At 46.7% G+C, this 14,119-nt stretch overlaps 1 long non-coding RNA gene across 1 annotated transcript; it reads left to right on the forward strand.

The window, feature by feature from the left end:
- Nucleotides 1-4,078: 4,078 nt before the first annotated feature.
- Nucleotides 4,079-11,777, forward strand: LOC134933374 (uncharacterized). The gene is made up of 2 exons (XR_010179681.1): nt 4,079-4,887; nt 11,245-11,777. It is a non-coding gene; the product is annotated as an uncharacterized LOC134933374 (long non-coding RNA).
- Nucleotides 11,778-14,119: the final 2,342 nt, after the last annotated feature.

The raw sequence follows: 14,119 nt of genomic DNA on the forward strand, positions 1-14,119 counted from the left end.
TCATGACGCAGACTTCGGGCGAAAGGTCCTCCTGTGCAATCAGGAGCGTCCCCACCACTAAAATGGCTTTGGGAATCCCAATGTTATCCTGTGGATAATCCTGTGGACCCAGCCAGAGAAATAAACGTTATGGTAAGAACTTACCGTTGATAACGTGATTTCTCTTATGTCCACAGGGATCCCACCCTGACGCATCTGATTTGGGGATCTAGACAAACACTAAAAACCTCTTCCTTCTTGTATGGAAGGGTGTGCATGTGTGTTCTTATCGCCTGTGCAGGTCTCTACCTAATGTTCCTGCCTAAAATCGCTGTGGAAAGAACTGATCTGACTGAGTCAGTGGGCGAGACTATATAGTGGAGGCCCCAATGCATCCTGGGAGGCCAGAAAGCTCGTGACCGTGTTAGTGCCATTTTCGCTGTCGCTCGACAATATCCCAATGTTATCCTGTGGATACCTGTGGACATAAGAGAAATCACGTTATCAACGGTAAGTTCTTACCATAACGTTTATATTTTCCAAAGCCGATAAGCCTGAATTGAAAAATCGTTGGGGAGGAGCACCGTCGAACTCCAGCTTGTAACCCTGAGAGATAAGGTCCCTTACCTAAGCATCTTGGCAGGAACCGTCCCAGATGTGGCTGTAATGACGTAACCGAGCTCCCACCACGAGATCCCCTGGGGTGGGTGGGCACCGTCATGCTGAGGTCTTTGAGGAAGCAGAACTGGTGCTCTGGTCCTGAAATCCAGCAACGGCTGGTTTCTTAGGTTTACATCTGGAGCCTCTAGCTGCGTTGGAGGCCCCCCTGGCCATAGAACGAAATCTGGAGGTCCAAAAGGACATAGAGTAGATTGTCCCGGGTAGGTACGTCTAGCAGGCGGAGTCCCCGAAGGGAGAAACGTGGCTTTGAAAATCCATGCGTCCAATTCACCTCCAAAAAACCATTCACCTGTGAAGGGAAGGGATTCCACATTACGTTTGGAGTCAACATGAGCAATCCACTGACGTAACCATGTGGCTCTGCGCGTAGACACAGCCATAGTCGTGATCCTAGCATTAATATTGCCAACCTCTTTAAGGGAGTCACAGAGGACTCTTGCCGTGTCCTGAATGTGTTTTATGAAAGTTACAGTAGTAACTAAGGTCATATCACCCGAGAGACCTTACTGATTTTGAGTAGCCCAGGAATGAATTGCATGTGTCATCCAGCAACCTGCAATGACCAGTCTTTGAAATCTACCTACACTGCTGCAGGTGTAGCTCAGAGTGGTCTCAATTTTCCTATCTGCCGGGTCCTTTACTGTAAAGGAGGCCGGAGCAGGAAGGACCACCTTTTTAGAAAGGCGAGAGACTGAAACGTCTACTGCTGGAGATTCTTCCCAGAATTTCCTGCCTTCAGGGGCAAAGGGGAATGTATGTAAAAACCGTTTGGACACCTAAAAAATTTTATCTGGATTTTTCCAGGCTATTTTAAATAAATCATCCAATTCCTTGGAGTCAGGAAATGTGACTGTCCGTTTGTCTTGTGGGAGGAAAAATTACTGCCGATTATTAGCATCCTCCAGGGGGAACTGTAACACATCCTGACCCCCACCATCCTGTATAAACATCATCAGTATCTGATAGTAGTGCAGGTAAAGCACGTTTTCATGCACCTGTAGTAGACAGGGGGGGATGTTTAACAGCTAGACTTGCCACTGCTTTTTGGAGTTCCTGCTTATTGACATTAGCAGTGAGTTGAGATGACATATCAGACATCATAGTTTTGATAGTCCCCAGCCAGGAGGCCTCTGGACTCTCCCCCACATTATTACTGGTCACATGATATTGAGCCAGATGAGATAGGGGAGAATCTAGCATTACATACACTGCATAACGTCTGTTTTACCATTGTGAAGAAGAAAAACAGGTACAATACACATACAACACAGCCTGAAATACAATACAAGCTTGCCCTATTGCATGTGAGAAGAGACACGGGAGAGAGGACACCAGCACACCCAACGCTGCACATCCCCGGTGAGGCTGTCAGTATTTTACATATACAGAACTAACAGTGAGACTGTCTTATGAAAATTGATATTTGTGCACAATATAGCGGCTCTCCGCCTCTACACCCGGTACCAGTGATCCAGCGTTTGACAGTTATGGAGGAGCTGTATGAGGCTGCTGCTGCTGCTTATGCAGAGGAAGGCGCCAAAATGCAGCTGAGCCTGCTCTTATGTAGCTCCGCCCCCCTGTAATGGCGCCGGAGCAGTGTAATATTTATACACTTAGTGGGGTTCTCGGTGTGTACTCACCGCCGATGATCACCTTCAAGCAGCATTAGGGGTGTGCGGCATGCTGCGGCTGTGACAGCACCTCAAGAGGCCTGTTGCCCAAACAGCATACCGAAAGAAATAAAACTTTAAAAGAAATTGAAGAAAAACTCTGCAGCTTGCAGAGATGTGCATCCTCTCCTGGGGGCACTTTTTTCTAAACTGACATGTAGGAGAAGGCATAGAGGGGAGGGGCCAGCACACCCAGTTAAAGAAATTTCAAGTGCACTGGCTCCTTTGGACCCATCTACACCCCATCATACTAATCTGTCTTATGGATGCTAGAGAAAATAACAGTCCTTATGCTTCCAATCATTTCTGACAGTGCTGGGATTTTAATTTAAGATTGTATCTGCAGAAATTAATCATAGGATTCAGTGCATGTGTCAGGCTGCTTAGAAAATAATAAAAAACTTTCCAGAGCTAAATCCTAAGGCAGACAACCAACCGGTTCTCATTAGCCGAAGATGTTTCATTTTCACACTACGTCTCCACCAGGAAAGCATCACAGCTCAGATAGGGTCCAGAGATTAATCATCAGCCAAAGAAGAGTGATGATTCCTGCCTGGACATTTGTTGAGATGTGGTATAGGGAGGAGACAAGTCCTCTGGCAGCCGGCTGTGACACTAGTGTTAGCATGAGGACTAAAAAGCATGCGCAATGTTTTGAATGCTTGATTTTATTACTAAAGGAATATTATTTGTGCATATATCAGTTTCATAATCCGTAGCAACCCAAAGCAGTGGTACTCCCAACTTTTTTTTTTTTACCGTAGAATGGCTACCTATATCGTGCAAAATGTTAAAGATTTAGAATAAATTCTTATTGAACCAAAAGCACAAACTCCCAGCGGTTCTTTACTTTGCAAACACCCATTTTATATCATTGTGGATGAGGCTAAAGGACCACTTTTGGTTACTGGTAGGATACTACCAAGCAAAATTGTCACCAAGCGATTAGGAAGTACTTTTCGACTCTGGCCCGCCGATATAGTCAATGTTGGGCTGCCTACACAGTCTATTTTTTCTTGCGATGACGATCCCACGGGACCGCGCATTGGCATTGCAAGCTGTGTACACACGGTGCAATATGCACTAACTTTTCTTACGATTTGGACTATATAATCAAAACCGTAAGGAAAGTTAAGTGCATATCGCATCGTGTGTATGCTCCTTAAGATCTGGTGGCATCCCTTCCAACCTGGCAGGTTCTGAATGTCCAGGCAACAGTCTAAGGAGTTCTTCCTCCTGCTGAGATTGGTCTTTGTCAATGACCCTCCTCCTTTACATGAATAGAAATGTCATGGAGTAGGGGCTTTGAAAAATATAGCAGAGGAAGCAAGGAGAGCATTTGTGGACTATTACTGACATTGGGAAACTTGGTGAAGTGGGTGGAAAGCTGGAATTTCCTTTGTCGGGGGCAGGGGCGTTTTAAGAGAGGAGGAGGCCCGTGTTCAGCCTCCTCCGTCGGGCCCCCTCCTCTCTGCCCGGAGCGCCGTAGAGTCTGAGCACTAGAGGGCTCAGACTCTACTGCGCATGCGCAGATCTCCGGGAAAATGGCGCGGTGGCCATTTTCCCTGAGATCTCTCTACTGCGCGTGCACAGAACGCCATGAAAATGGCCGCTGGGCCATTTTCACTGTGTTCTAGTGGCGCTGCGGATGCCGGCTCTGGACTTCGGTGGGGTAAGTATTTTACTCAGGGGCCTGTGTGCACCGCACACACTGCACCCATTATAGAAACGCCAGTGGTCTGGGGTTATTCTTACAGTTGATTGTGCAACCTAAAGCCTCTGCTTTGTTATATATGTGAAAATAATTCTACATTAATTCATCTTTGCAAAACTTACTTGTCCATCTTATGTTGTTTTTGTGCCTCAGTATGTTTCCTGCCCAGAACTTCTAGACAGACATTACAACGTAGACATGATGGACATTGAGCCCTCGATTCAGCACCCTGTTACCAAATCTGCCTCGAGAAGAATTGTCCATGCCATAGCAGAACAGAATGGAGCCTTTGACCCGACCTCTCGCCACTATTCGCTCTCGCTGTGCCGTGAGCTGGAGCCATACAGCGCCATCATCACAGCTATCGGGGACAGCAAGACTAGTAATATCCGCCACCATCCCATCAATTTTGAGAATGCCACGCACTATTACCTGTACAACAGGCTTATTGATTTTCTCACCAGCCGGGAGATTGTGAACCGGCAAATTCATGACATTGTCCAGAGCTGTCAGCCCGGAGAGGTGGTCATCAGGGACACTCTGTACCGACTTGGTGTTGCACAGATTAAAACAGAAATAGAGGACAGTGTGTTGGAGGAAGATATTTTGTTGGAACAGTCAGTTTCTGTGTGACAGTTCCCGTTACACTACTTGTATTCCATAGAAATAAATGGAGACAATCAACTCTTCCAGCGAGCATGTTGGTATTCTACAGCACATTAATTTTCAAACCAGAACGTCTATTAGGAAAAATCACAATGCCAGGGTTAGGCTGCGAAGTCCCTGCTTATCATAAGAAATTAAATAAATGCGCTTTATTTGGTTTGAAGCCCAGGTACCATTGTAAGTATCTTTTTTTTGTCCTGGGGACTCTGGTTGGCACTTGTCATGATTGAATTGCATTGACCTTTAACCTCTTCAGTGGTATGCCCGGAAATCTTCCGGGACAGCCAGCGCTGGTTGCCCCGGAAGATTTCCGGGCATGCTACTGACTGATTCCCCGGGAACAGCCGTGCAGCGTGACGGCGCCCCGGAATCATCATAAACTATTATGGATTTAAGCCCACACCCCGGACTCCTATTGGCCGGGGGGCGTGCTTAACACTGTAATGGCTTATGCTGATTCCCGGGCGCCGCTATGCGGCCAGGAATCAGCGCTGACGCAGGCGATCCGCGCCTGCTCATCCCCCCTTCCACTTGCTCACCCCCCCTTGCATTTTAACCCCTGCATCCCGGGAATGAAAAACACACCATGATAGAGTTGTATTTTTTTAGATTAAAACCCAATGCTTTAGTTTTCTCTAACGTCCTAGTGGATGCTGGGGACTCCGTCAGGACCATGGGGATTAGCGGCTCCGCAGGAGACAGGGCACAAAAATAAAGCTTTAGGATCAGGTGGTGTGCACTGGCTCCTCCCCCTATGACCCTCCTCCAAGCCTCAGTTAGGTTTTTGTGCCCGTCCGAGCAGGGTGCAATCTAGGTGGCTCTCCTAAAGAGCTGCTTAGAAAAAGTTTTTAGGTTTTTTTTTTTTCAGTGAGTCCTGCTGGCAACAGGCTCACTGCATCGAGGGACTTAGGGGAGAGAAGTCAACTCACCTGCGTGCAGGATGGATTGGCTTCTTAGGCTACTGGACACCATTAGCTCCAGAGGGATCGAACACAGGCCCAGCCATGGAGTCCGGTCCTGGAGCCGCGCCGCCGACCCCCCTTGCAGATGCCGAAGATGGAACAGGCGGCAGAAGACTTTTCAGTCTTCCTGAGGTAGCGCACAGCACTGCAGCTGTGCACCATTGTTGTCAGCACACTTCACACAGCGGTCACGGAGGGTGCAGGGCGCTGGGGGGGCGCCCTGGGCAGCAATGTATAATACCTTTTTATGGCTAAAAAATACATCACATATAGCCCTTGAGGCTATATGGATGTATTTAACCCCTGCCAGATCTCACAAACTCCGGAGAAGAGCCCGCCGAAATAGGGGGCGGGGCTTATTCTCCTCAGCACACAGCGCCATTTTCCTGCTCAGCTCCGCTGTGAGGAAGGCTCCCAGGACTCTCCCCTGCACTGCACTACAGAAACAGGGTAAAACAGAGAGGGGGGGCACTTTTTTTGGCGATATTACTATATTTAAGCTGCTATAAGGATACAACACTTATATAGGGTTGTTCCCATATATATTATAGCGCTTGGGTGTGTGCTGGCAAACTCTCCCTCTGTCTCCCCAAAGGGCTAGTGGGGTCCTGTCTTCAATAGAGCATTCCCTGTGTGTCTGCTGTGTGTCGGTACGTGTGTGTCGACATGTATGAGGACGATGTTGGTGTGGAGGCAGAGCAATTGCCGGTAATGGTGATGTCACCCCCCAGGGAGTCGACACCGGAATGGATGGCTTTGTTTATGGAATTACGTGATAATGTCAGCACATTACAAAAATCAGTTGACGACATGAGACGGCCGGAAAACCAGTTAGTACCTGCCCAGGCGTCTCAGACACCGTCAGGGGCTGTAAAACGCCCTTTACCTCAGTCGGTCGACACAGACCCAGACACGGACACTGAATCTAGTGTCGACGGTGAAGAAACAAACGTATTTTCCAGTAGGGCCACACGTTATATGATCACGGCAATGAAGGAGGCTTTGCATATCTCTGATACTACAAGTACCACAAAAAGGGGTATTATGTGGGGGGTGAAAAAACTACCTGTAGTTTTTCCTGAATCAGAGGAATTGAATGATGTATGTGATGAAGCGTGGGTTAACCCAGATAGAAAAGTGCTAATTTCAAAAAAGTTATTGGCATTATACCCTTTCCCGCCAGAGGTTAGGGCGCGCTGGGAAACACCCCCTAAGGTGGATAAGGCGCTCACACGCTTATCAAAACAAGTGGCGTTACCGTCTCCTGATACGGCCGCCCTCAAGGATCCAGCTGACAGGAGGCTGGAAACTACCCTAAAAAGTATATACACACATACTGGTGTTATACTGCGACCAGCCATCGCCTCAGCCTGGATGTGCAGTGCTGGGGTGGTCTGGTCGGGTTCCCTGACTGAAAATATTGATACCCTGGATAGGGACAGTATTTTACAGACTTTAGAGCAATTAAAGGATGCTTTTCTTTATATGCGAGATGCTCAGAGGGATATTTGCACTCTGGCATCGAGAGTAAGTGCGATGTCCATATCTGCCAGAAGAAGTTTATGGACACGACAGTGGTCAGGTGATGCGGATTCCAAACGGCATATGGAAGTATTGCCGTATAAAGGGGAGGAATTATTTGGCGTCGGTCTATCGGATTTGGTGGCCACGGCAACTGCCGGGAAATCCACCTTTTTACCTCAGACCCCCTCCCAACAGAAAAAGACACCGTCTTTTCAGCCGCAGTCCTTTCGGTCCTATAAGAAGCGGGCAAAAGGACAGTCATATCTGCCCCGAGGCAGAGGAAAGGGTAAGAGAGGGCAGCAAGCAGCTCCTTCCCAGGAACAGAAGCCCTCCGCGGGTTCTGCAAAGCCCTCAGCATGACGCTGGGGCTTTACAAGCGGACTCAGGAACGGTGGGGGGTCGACTCAAGAATTTCAGCGCGCAGTGGGCTTGCTCACAGGTGGACCCCTGGATCCTGCAGGTAGTATCTCAGGGTTACAGGTTGGAATTCGAGAAGTCTCCCCCTCGCCGGTTCCTAAAGTCTGCTTTGCCAACGTCTCCCTCAGACAGGGCGACGGTATTGGAAGCCATTCACAAGCTGTTTTCTCAGCAGGTGATAGTCAAGGTACCCCTCCTACAACAGGAAAAGGGGTATTACTCCACGCTATTTGTGGTACCGAAGCCGGACGGCTCGGTAAGACCTATTCTAAATCTGAAATCTTTGAACCTGTACATACAAAAATTCAAGTTCAAGATGGAATCACTCAGAGCAGTGATAGCGAATCTGGAAGAAGGGGACTTTATGGTGTCCCTGGACATAAAAGATGCTTACCTGCATGTCCCAATTTGCCCTTCACATCAAGGGTACCTCAGGTTCGTGGTGCAAAACTGTCATTATCAGTTTCAGACGCTGCCGTTTGGATTGTCCACGGCACCTCGGGTCTTTACCAAGGTAATGGCCGAAATGATGATTCTTCTGCGAAGAAGAGGCGTATTAATTATCCCTTACTTGGACGATCTCCTGATAAGGGCAAGGTCCAGAGAACAGCTGGAGGACGGAGTAGCACTAACCCAAGTAGTGCTGCAACAACACGGGTGGATTCTGAATTTTCCAAAATCTCAGTTGACCCCGACAACACGTCTGCTGTTCCTGGGAATGATTCTGGACACGGTTCAGAAAAAGGTGTTTCTTCCGGAGGAGAAAGCCAAGGAGTTATCCGAACTTGTCAGTAACCTCCTAAAACCAGGAAAAGTGTCTGTGCATCAATGCACAAGAGTCCTGGGAAAGATGGTGGCTTCTTACGAAGCAATCCCATTCGGCAGATTCCACGCACGAACTTTTCAGTGGGATCTGCTGGACAAATGGTCCGGATCGCATCTGCAGATGCATCAGCGGATAACCTTATCGCCACGGACAAGGGTGTCTCTTCTGTGGTGGTTGCAGAGTGCTCATCTGTTAGAAGGCCGCAGATTCGGCATACAGGACTGGGTCCTGGTGACCACGGATGCCAGTCTGAGAGGCTGGGGAGCGGTCACACAGGGAAGAAACTTCCAGGGAGTATGGTCAAGCCTGGAGATGTCTCTTCACATAAATATACTGGAGCTAAGAGCGATTTACAATGCTCTAAGCCTGGCAAAACCCCTGCTTCAGGGTCAGCCGGTGTTGATCCAGTCGGACAACATCACGGCAGTCGCCCACGTAAACGGACAGGGCGGCACAAGAAGCAGGAGAGCAATGGCAGAAGCTGCAAGGATTCTTCGCTGGGCGGAAGAGCATGTGATAGCACTGTCAGCAGTGTTCATTCCGGGAGTGGACAACTGGGAAGCAGACTTCCTCAGCAGACACGATCTACACCCGGGAGAGTGGGGACTTCATCCAGAAGTCTTCCACATGATTGTGAACCGTTGGGAAAAACCAAAGGTGGATATGATGGCGTCTCGCCTCAACAAAAAACTGGACAGGTATTGCGCCAGGTCAAGAGACCCTCAGGCAATAGCTGTGGACGCTCTGGTAACACCGTGGGTGTTCCAGTCAGTGTATGTGTTTCCTCCTCTGCCTCTCATACCCAAAGTACTGAGAATTATACGGCAAAGGGGAGTAAGAACGATACTCGTGGCTCCGGATTGGCCAAGAAGAACTTGGTACCCGGAACTTCAGGAGATGCTCACGGAAAATCCGTGGCCTCTACCTCTAAGACGGGACCTGATTCAGCAGGGACCGTGTCTATTCCAAGACTTACCGCGGCTGCGTTTGACGGCGTGGCGGTTGAACGCCGAATTCTAAGGGAAAAAGGCATTCCAGAAGAGGTCATTCCTACACTTGTTAAAACCAGGAAGGAGGTGACTGCACAACATTATCACCGCATTTGGAGAAAATATGTTGCGTGGTGTGAGGCCAGGAAGGCCCCCACGGAGGAATTTCAATTGGGTCGATTCCTACATTTCCTGCAAACAGGATTGTCTATGGGCCTCAAGTTGGGGTCCATTAAGGTTCAAATTTCGGCCCTGTCGATTTTCTTCCAGAAAGAATTGGCTTCAGTTCCTGAAGTCCAGACTTTTGTAAAAGGAGTACTACATATACAGCCCCCGGTTGTGCCCCCAGTGGCTCCGTGGGACCTTAATGTAGTTTTGGATTTTCTCAAATCCCATTGGTTTGAGCCACTCAAATCGGCGGATTTGAAATATCTTACATGGAAAGTAACCATGCTACTGGCCCTGGCTTCAGCCAGGAGAGTGTCAGAATTGGCGGCTTTATCGTATAAAAGCCCATATCTGATTTTCCATTCGGACAGGGCAGAACTGCGGACGCGTCCTCATTTTCTGCCTAAGGTGGTGTCAGCGTTTCACCTGAACCAGCCTATTGTGGTGCCTGCGGCTACTAGCGATTTGGAGGATTCCAAGTTGCTGGACGTTGTCAGGGCATTGAAAATATGTATTTCAAGGACGGCTGGAGTCAGAAAATCTGACTCGCTGTTTATACTGTATGCACCCAACAAGCTGGGTGCTCCTGCTTCTAAGCAGACGATTGCTCGTTGGATTTGTAGCACAATTCAACTTGCACATTCTGTGGCAGGCCTGCCACAGCCTAAATCTGTCAAGGCCCATTCCACAAGGAAGGTGGGCTCATCCTGGGCGGCTGCCCGAGGGGTCTCGGCATTACAACTCTGCCGAGCAGCTACGTGGTCGGGGGAGAACACGTTTGTAAAATTCTACAAATTTGATACCCTGGCTAAAGAGGACCTGGAGTTCTCTCATTCGGTGCTGCAGAGTCATCCGCACTCTCCCGCCCGTTTGGGAGCTTTGGTATAATCCCCATGGTCCTGACGGAGTCCCCAGCATCCACTAGGACGTTAGAGAAAATAAGATTTTACTTACCGATAAATCTATTTCTCGTAGTCCGTAGTGGATGCTGGGCGCCCATCCCAAGTGCGGATTGTCTGCAATACTTGTACATAGTTATTGTTAAAAAAAAATCGGGTTGTTCTTGTTGTGAGCCGTCTGTTCAGAGGCTCCTACGTTGTCATACTGTTAACTGGGTTCAGATCACAAGTTGTACGGTGTGATTGGTGTGGCTGGTATGAGTCTTACCCGGGATTCAAAATCCTTCCTTATTGTGTACGCTCGTCCGGGCACAGTATCCTAACTGAGGCTTGGAGAGGGTCATAGGGGGAGGAGCCAGTGCACACCACCTGATCCTAAAGCTTTATTTTTGTGCCCTGTCTCCTGCGGAGCCGCTAATCCCCATGGTCCTGACGGAGTCCCCAGCATCCACTACGGACTACGAGAAATAGATTTATCGGTAAGTAAAATCTTATTTTTTTTTTGTTTTGTTTTTTGCATGAGCACTCACGCTGGACATGCCCGCGAGTGTTTCCCCGTGGGCAATCGCCCCTCTGCACTCTCCTCCCTCCCCTGTACTTTAACCCCTGCACTCCCAAAATTTAAAAACACACCATGGGAGATGTGTACTTTTTAATAAACCCACCACTGAAGGGGTTAATATAGCTTCTTTTTTCATAATATAGACTCTGTCTATTAAATATGACTGTTTATCTTATGGCTATTGCAGATTCACTCGAGCAGAGCAGAAGTAGATGGCTTGTTTGATTCATGATGTTGATTCATTTATGCCTGCCGAAATAATTTTCAGTGAAATAAACAAAAATCTTGTGGGATTTCTAACCCAGTCCACGCTCACCTCCACTTTACGTTGAGGGCTTCAGATGATGAGTAGAGTCCCAAAGCTGCTATCCAGATCCTGCTTGAAGTCCTCCATGAGCTGTTGTTTCTTGCCTACACACTTCTCTTACTACATCCCAAGGAGTAGATACTATCAATTAAATCGCTTGGCCACATACCCTGAGGAGTTATAGATAAGAGGAAACACTCTGTTTGCATTTTACTCCCGGAACCATGCATGCACTCCACGTGTTTTACTCCAAAAACCCACAAATAAATAAACTTTGTGAACCAGTAACATCAGAGAAAACCATGTCAACGTTATTTTAAAAAAAAAGACAAAAAAGTAATTAACTGATCCTATATATGGGGTAACTGAACCTCAACTGATTATTTACAATAAAATATGTGGGTTTGAGATTACATTTATCCAGCTTGTGCATTTATTTTTAACATTGTGGTTCTTATAGATCTGTTATAGGTACCTCTGTTACTAATACATTTTCTCTTTAAAGATTATTGTGAAATTACTGTCATTTTACTGAAGTTTCATTGGCTTTACGGTAATGTTCTCCATGACATCCAGGTCAGGTGGTGCAGTTAGCTATTTCTATCAAGAGTTTTTAATTGGGGCATGGGTCATTAGGTCGACCACACTTAGGTCGACATGCAGTTAGTCAATAGGTCAACATGGAAAAGGGTCAACATGAGGTTTTTTTACTGGTTTTGGTGTTGTTTTCTTTGTAAAGTAACGGGGAACCCCAGTTAGTGCACCGTGTCCACTCACATGGCTCGCTTTGCTCGCCATGCTTCGGGCAAGGTGCCTCGCTCCACTGCCGCTACACTCGGCACAGATTACCGTTCCCAATCGTAGTCCACGTGGATCGTAAAGTATGAAAAAGTAAAAAAAAAAAAACTCATGTCGACCTTTTTCAATGTCGACCTAGTACATGTCGGTCTATTGACCATATCGGCCTAATGACTGTAGACCTGAGTGCTGTCGACCTAATGACCGTACCCCTTTAATTGTGCTACACTCAAGCACTGAGAATTAGTTCAGTTTTTCACAGGACTTAGGGAAACCCTTGTTTATATAAATCTGCATTTTGCATAAACTGAAGTGGTGTCGAAGCATTGCATTAATCCATGCGATCAGCCATGACGCTCATTGTCACTGGGGCATGACTTTGTGTGATCGTCTAACTCATGACATCGGTGTCAGCTAGGTAGACCATTCTGCTGCTAATTATTTGTGCCTAATGCACTGAATAATGCAATTCATATAAGTGTATTTATCCCCTTTATAACTTGCAAATCTAGGTTCAAACCTTTTATAACTGAAGCAGTCCATCACTTTTATGAGCATATATCACTAATGTATACCAGGTTTTCTGGAGTAAAACATGTATGACAATAATCTGATTTATGAGCTGGAGAGGGCTGTAGCACTTATTGACATGTGCATTTTATTTATTTTTCTAGGTCTCAGATAGATAGAGATATATATATATATATATATATATATATATATATATATATTGGAGGCGGTATGCGGTTAAAATACCGCCCGTCGGGATCCCAGTTGTCTCAATACCGACGTTGGGCTCCCGACGGGTACTATACCGCCGCTGGAATACCGGCGAAGTAGGTGATTCTCCCTCTGTGGGTGTACACGACACCCATAGAGGGAGAATAGAGCCTGTGGCAAGCGAAGCTCGTCACCTAGCCTGCAGTGTGTCGAGCGCAGCGAGCCCGCAAGGGGCTTCGTTGCACTGGACCCCCTGCTGGCATTCTGGCACACAGGATCCCAATGACTGTATACTGACATTCGGCATCCCATACCGATCCCATTGAGGCATCATTTAACATTCATTTCAAAGCAATGTCACACATATGTAGATAGGTGGGGGAATGGTGGTATGACATAAACATCATAGCACCCAACTCTTCACCGCACACATCTAGACATGAGATGGTCCTGAAATTTCTATAGCGTTAGCTCCAAAGTTCAAACAATTGACATAATAGTTTGTTGTGTCAATCACAATGGTTTCCATCTAGTAGTACCATATTCAGAAGTAAATAGTGTTATTATATTCTAATCATTGGCTGCTTCTACAGAATGTATGTATAAATATAAAGAGCCTTAATTGTGAAATGCTTGCATCCACTGCGGTGCAAATTTGAATTAACTTGGAATCAGTTCTGGGCAGTAACCTGAAATTGTGATCTTTACTGGTTGTTTGTTTTTGCTCTTTTCATGTATGTTTTTTTGTTGTTGTTTTTTAATACTTGTTAAGTGGCAATAAATTTATTGTTTATTTATTTCACAAATTCTCAGTGTGCAGTCTGTCACTCACAACACACACACGAGTTATGTCTTTATTGTTTGTGACCATTAATCGGGTTTATTCTTGAGCTGTTGTTTGCAGGTCATTATAATACATTACCATATGTTACATAAAGCTACACTGAGCATTACCAACCTCTCTCTGCTGCAAGAGGAACATGAGACAATCTAATGTGCCTCGATGGATTCTAATCTTTGTGAAAATGGCTGCAAGCTTCCATATATGAATTCATTCCTTTTTTTCAAAACATTTTTATGAATGTAGCGATTTGCACATATAAAGCTATTTCACAGGTCAGTCTGGCCATTTAAGACAAAGGGGTGACCTGCTTTAGATCTCATACCTTAGGTGTTAGATCCACCAAGCTAATTTTAATAACAATACAAAAATACTTTCTCTGACGTCCTAAGTGGA

The sequence above is a fragment of the Pseudophryne corroboree genome, chromosome 6, assembly GCF_028390025.1.
Source record: "Pseudophryne corroboree isolate aPseCor3 chromosome 6, aPseCor3.hap2, whole genome shotgun sequence".
In the NCBI taxonomy this organism is placed as follows: domain Eukaryota; kingdom Metazoa; phylum Chordata; class Amphibia; order Anura; family Myobatrachidae; genus Pseudophryne; species Pseudophryne corroboree.